Below are 6,146 nucleotides of genomic sequence, written 5' to 3' on the forward strand. Positions count from 1 at the left end.
TAAGTCAACGTGGACTTTTAAAATACCATTCCAGAAACCTCGTAACGCTTATTCCGTCCCAAGACTTCGCTTAAGAGAAAATCGCGCCTGAAGGGTGCGCATACCTTTGGCGCAAGCCAAATCGCCCGCCCCCGAGCGGGGGAGTTGTGACGTTGCATACGCTATCTTTGCTCTTTACACCCGTCTGTGAGTAAAACGTTGTCTGACAGACGGCATGTGGAGAAACCGAGCCAGGACACAGCGTTGGATTCACCGCTGCAGCTGCTCTTGCTCAAGTGGGGTGGACCGCTCGGGCAATCCGCGACACATCGCATATAGACGTGGAAATCTCGGTTACTTGCATTTTTGTGGGAGTTTCGCGAGCCAGAAAAACCAGCGCAGCAATGAGCGATAACGAAACTACTGAGACGCGAAGGCGCGGGCGGTGCTGAGTCGAGCGAAAACGAAACCTTTCGATCGCCTGCGTCTTTGCCAAGGGCAACGTCAATTAGCTGTTGTTTCTAAACAGCGAATAGAACTGGACAAGCAGCATTTTTTGACGTCTTATAATGGAATGAAATTGTCTTTTTTATAACGTGAAATGAAGCACTAGAGACAGAAATAAAAAGGAGGAGGAGTGCCTTCGTCATTGGGCTATAAAAGCACTTGAATGTCCCTATAGTGGGTTGCAAGTCGTGTCCTGCATTTAGCTCAATTTCTCATTTACTAAAACATTGTTCGCGATAATATTAGAGAGTTTTAGAATAGGTGCCCCAATAGTTTGGGTCCCCAAAGAGCTGCCTTTCCTGCCTTTCCTCTCGTTGATCTCTCTCTCTCTCTCTCTCTCTCTGTCTGCGTGCAAGAGTTCGTTCTTTATTCTATGGTGCAAGCTTCAGCCAGTTAGACGACAGACCGTTCTCGGAAGCGAAATTCCCCTGACCTAGACGAGCGGACTAGACAAACTAGACGAGCGCTTGCGAGTGAGCATTTATCAGCGAGTACGCGCACACTGTCCTTCTGCTTCTTCCTTACAATATTTCTTCTCCTTTCCCCACGTGTAGGGTAGTCAACAGGGTGAAACCATGGTTAACCTCCCTGTCTTTCCTCAACGTCTTTCTCTCTATCTATCTATGACATTTTGTAGGAGCCCCTTGACTTATCGGCCAGTCTACAGATGACGTACAGGCTGCCATGTGTTTAGCTCTGTCGGACGTATTCAGAAGTATCCTGCTCGCGGTAATGATTCAGCCTTGCGAGACTATAGGACGTTCCAAGAGCTTGCAAACTGGCCTAAGATTTTCAATGGAGTCAGGTCGTTTATCAGGTTTGGGAATGGGACTTATCTGCCGAGCGTATCCAATCTTCGGGTGAGGCGGACGGCGTTCCAGATTTTAATAATTTCATCCATTTCATCCAGCAATTGCCGTTTCGTCATCCCCTGTGCGGATTGTGATTGCGTCTACATAGGGGAAACGGACAACTTTAAACAGCGGCTGTGCCAACATCAAAACGACGTGGATAACAGGCTTCAAATGCTTTGGCAGAGCACGCGCCAACGATTATGCACAATGTTGACTGGATGAAATGTAGTCTAATTGGCTAGGAAAGAAACTGGAATACACGTCTGTATACGTGGAGTCTCTCGAGATGTACAATCAACAGAGAGAGAGATAGAGAGAGAGAGAGAGAGAGAGAGAAACTTTATTTGGTTCTTTCAAGGATTTAGCGTCTCGAGGTCTCCGTCGTCTTCTTGGGCGCCGGCGACTTGGAGCCTCTTCCGGCAAGGGTCTATCAACAGAACACACGCTCAATCGAAACGAAGGAGCCCTCCCCAGGTCTTACGCGCGGTGCTTGCGCCGCATGCTAAAACGTACTTGAACAGGCACTTGAACCTTTTTCGCCCACTTGTCAACAAGGCTTCCGTATGGAAGCCGAAACGTCCTTGTCTTTTAAATAAGTTTTACTTGGTCGGTGTACGTCCTTCTTTGTCATGAAGGTTAAGATTCTAATTAACATATACATTAATTTTTTTCCTCTTCGTTTTCTTCATTCATTCCTCTTTTAAGGCTACTAGGTGCCACGTGGTGACGCGCTGCGTGACAGGGACACCTGGGGGCGACTGCAAGCCGGTAATTACATCTGCCCATTTTGGGTCTGTCTTACAGGGGACGAAAATGACGCCAAATGCAAAGGTTGCGGCGAGAGGGTAAACGCTAGACCACATAATCTGGGAATCTGCCGGTTCCCCAGGGATCAGCCAAAACACAGATCGAAGAGAAGCCTGGGAGGTCTGGCTGCGAGGCGAAGACCCGAACGTCCAGCAGCAAGCCATCCGCCTGACAGCTGAGGCCGTGAAGATGCAACTTCACTAGTCCTTAGTCTGCCTTAGTCCTTAGTCCTTAGTCCAGGCTCAGGCAGTCCCTGATCCCCCCTCAGCCTGCGTGCCGGGGCCGGGGTCGGGCAGCCCCTTTTCGGCAGAAATAAAAGTCTTTCATTCATTCCCTTCGTAAGAGAGGGACCGTTACAGGAACGTTTACACACCTTTACTGTCACTTTGTTTTCTTTCTCGTCACTTGTCATTCATTCGGTTTCGCCATAGTGGGCACGTCCCAGCCTCCTTGGTATGTGTGGTACCATTCCCGAAGTCATCGTCATCATCAACGCTAGGAGCTCGTCGCCATTTGCAAGCACAGTCTGCGCTCCCGTTCGAGACTTCCAAAGTCAGGTATACCTGCTGTCTTGAAACGTGCTTACTGTTCCACAGCGAAGCACGTTGAAGCTCGCTTTGACTGAGGTATAGTTAGCATGTGGCGATAATATTTTTTTAAGTAAACTAAAGCTAAATTGACCTAGTGACTAGGACTTCTCGAGTCGCGCCGGCAGCTAGCTGTTATCCAATCGCCATATGATTTCGTGCCCTTAATTAGAATGTGCGACTGATTTACCTTATTCGGCGTTAAGTCGACCCAGGTTGCCGTCGCTTGTAATTGGACAGCTCCAGGTTTTTTAAGCCAATCTTTTTTAGCGAACCTTTAGTGACATTGCTGACCGCAGCTGCTGCTGGTGCTGTCTTGCCGAATACTCCATCACAGCTCCACGCGCGTATGACAATATAGTGAAAGATAAATAGTAGAGTTTTACACGCCCAACCCCTGTAGGATTCCCGGGTTAGATCTCGCACGCGTACATAAATGCCCAAGGATCAATGTGGACGTGGGAGCAGCCATCGTTGTAGCTCAATTAGTAGAGCAAGGCGCGCGTAATGCGGATGGCGTCGGTTCGGCTACCACCAGCGGCAAGTTGTCTTATCGTCCCCCACTTTCATTTACCCTTCTTTACCTTCCTAATTTCTTTACTGTTCCTACGCTTAAACCTAAAAAGAAATAATTTCTCCTGTGCTTTCCTTGGCTTCATTACTTGTTAGCTTCACGTTGTTGTGACCGTACACACACACACATATAACAACGTGAAGCTAACAAGTAATGAAGCCAAGGAAAGCACAGGATATATATATATATATATATATATATATATATATATATATATATATATATATATATATATGAACTACTCTCGCGCAAGCGAGCGCGCTGAGACGCTTAGCCAATGCCTCCTAGATAGCACAAATCCGGTGCACTTCGATCCGTGACGTCACGCTACCTTGCCCGACCGCCATAGAATCTAATGGGGGACGCTCCCGAGCAGTGATTTTGATGCCACCGCTTTCGGCACGCCGGGCTCGGCAATGGTAATGTTGGTCGAAGGAGCATGCCGTCACAAAGCAGAGTGCACAGGCCTGTGCTGGGCGCGTTCTAATTTGGCCTTACCGAGGCGCGCAGTTAGAACGCAGGCGAGCGCTCGCGTGGACAAGGAACGCGCGCGTAACACAGGCTTCCGAGAGCGAGAGCGACGGTGACGTGGCGTCGCGGCTATTCCCTCTCCCCTCGCGCGCCACCTGGCGCGCCAGCGATAAGCAGGTGTTTTCCTTTCGCCCGCTCGGCTCCATCGAGGCGCTTTCGTGACGCGGCGTCGTAGCAACTAGGAATTTAGGTGCCGTTTTTCGCCTGTCCAGACGACAGACGCCGGCTTTTTCGCTCAATGGACCATTCGACGCTTTCGCATCAGAAGTTTAACAGAATACGCACACTAGATACATGGCGCCAACGTCGCGAGCTTAACTTGAGTGTCCAGCATAATGAATATCGCGATCTAAAGTACGAAGAGACGTTAAGACAAGGCGAGGCGTGACGAAACGCCAGCCTTGAAAGCATGTCGAAAAAACATTACCCGTTCCATGAAAACACTTCACTCACGGCGAAAAATTTTCATGGAAATAGTGTTTTGATTGCATCGCACGACAACCTGGTTTCACGCCGTTATGTGCGTACGTGCGAATATGTACTGTTGGAATCTCAGTGCTGACGCCCGTTATTGCAAATGGGTCGCAAGCCCCAAGGGCAGCGTTGGCCTGGCGGCCTGGGGCACAACTGGAAGCATCCGAAGGTCCCGGCAAAGCATGAGTCGACTGGTAACAGAACAACTTGTTTATTCTAACATCGCAAAAGAGCGGCCGGTCAGGTCGACCGAAGTGGAGAGACGGGAGAGCACGTAACTCAACAGAAGAAATCGGAGCCTCTCTCTCGGCGTCCGGGGGCAGCTGCTCTTATACTTTTGCAGTTGAGGGCAAGAAGGAAGGCCTCGTGACGAGACCACGTGACGGCGGGTACGGACAGACTGAGAGACACGTTGAGACGAGTGTAGTGACTCAGCCGCCGAGCAGGCGCCGATCAGACCTCTTCGCTTCACACTTGGGGAGCTCCTCTCCCCGGCTGCCGCGCTTTGACAAGCGTGGGCACACACACACACACGAAGACACGTAGCACTGAAACACGCCTGGACGCGCTTGGCGGGGAGGCTTTGCGGCAGCTCCGAACGGGCCAAAATGTCCGCCGCTTTGAACGAAGCCCCGGCGTCCGTTGCATCCGCGCCGGCATTACCGCGCGTTGTAGGCGAAACGTAACAGACCGCCCCGCCGGGGGAAGGAGATCCCGATGGTCAGGGGACTGCATCCGCTGTCCGGAGGGATGTCGCTCGATGATGCTCATAACCGAAGTCGGGCGTCCTTTGGCGTTTCTTGAGCGCAGCGCACAGAGAAGGCCTCGTTCTCACGTTCAGGTTCACACAGGACACTGCAAAGTGACTTCGGGAGAGTTGACATTTTTGTTCTCGTTTCCGGCAAGCGTTAGAACTACGCCGAAAGTCAACCGCTCAGTCAGCAAGCACGGCACAACCCTCACTAAGCCCTGCCAGGCTTCTCAGAGAACAGACCTTGAAACTCTTGTAAGAGCTGGTGTAGTTCGGTTTTCTGCTCAGGCGACAGCGATGCTTTACTGATTAAGTCACTAATGACTTGATCGGTGTCTTTCCTGTTCGTCACTGAGCCTAGTCCCGGAAGATCGACCGGAAGCTCTTCGGGAACGTTTACCATCATGCACACCACTGCTTCCCGTTGTTTATAGGGTTTGAGCAGATTACAGTGGTAAACTTGCTGTGCTTTCCGCTTTCCTGGCAGACTCACCACGTAGTTAACGTCCGACAGTTTGTGAACAATCCGTGCTGGGCCCTCCCACTGCACGTCGAGTTTGTTTTTTAGCGATGTGCGCAATATCATGACCTCATCGCCCACCTCAAAACGACGGGCCCTGGCTGTCCGATCATAATAAACCTTGGCCCTCTGCTGGGCCTTTGCCATTGCTTCACCTGACAACTCCTGTGCCCTTCTTAAGCGTTCGAGGAGCTTAAGCACGTACTCTACCACGACTGGGTCGTCGCCCCTGCCTTCCCATGATTCTCGAAGCATGCGAAGCGGAGATCGCAGCGAGCGACCGTACACCAGCTCAGCTGGCGAAAACCCCGTAGCCGCATGCGGCGCGGTCCGTAATGCAAACATCACCCCAGGCAGACACAGCTCCCAGTCAGTTTGATGTTCAAAACACAATGCTCTCAACACGCGCTTCATGACGGAGTGGAGCTTCTCAACGGAATTCGACTGTGGGTGGTACACTGAGCTGTGTAACAGCTTTACCCCGCACCTTTCGAGAAAGGCTGTCGTCAAAGCGCTAGTAAACACTGTGCCCTGATCTGATTGGATTTCCGCAGGAAAACCA

This window comes from Dermacentor andersoni, chromosome 11, assembly GCF_023375885.2.
Source record: "Dermacentor andersoni chromosome 11, qqDerAnde1_hic_scaffold, whole genome shotgun sequence".
NCBI classification, from domain to species: domain Eukaryota; kingdom Metazoa; phylum Arthropoda; class Arachnida; order Ixodida; family Ixodidae; genus Dermacentor; species Dermacentor andersoni.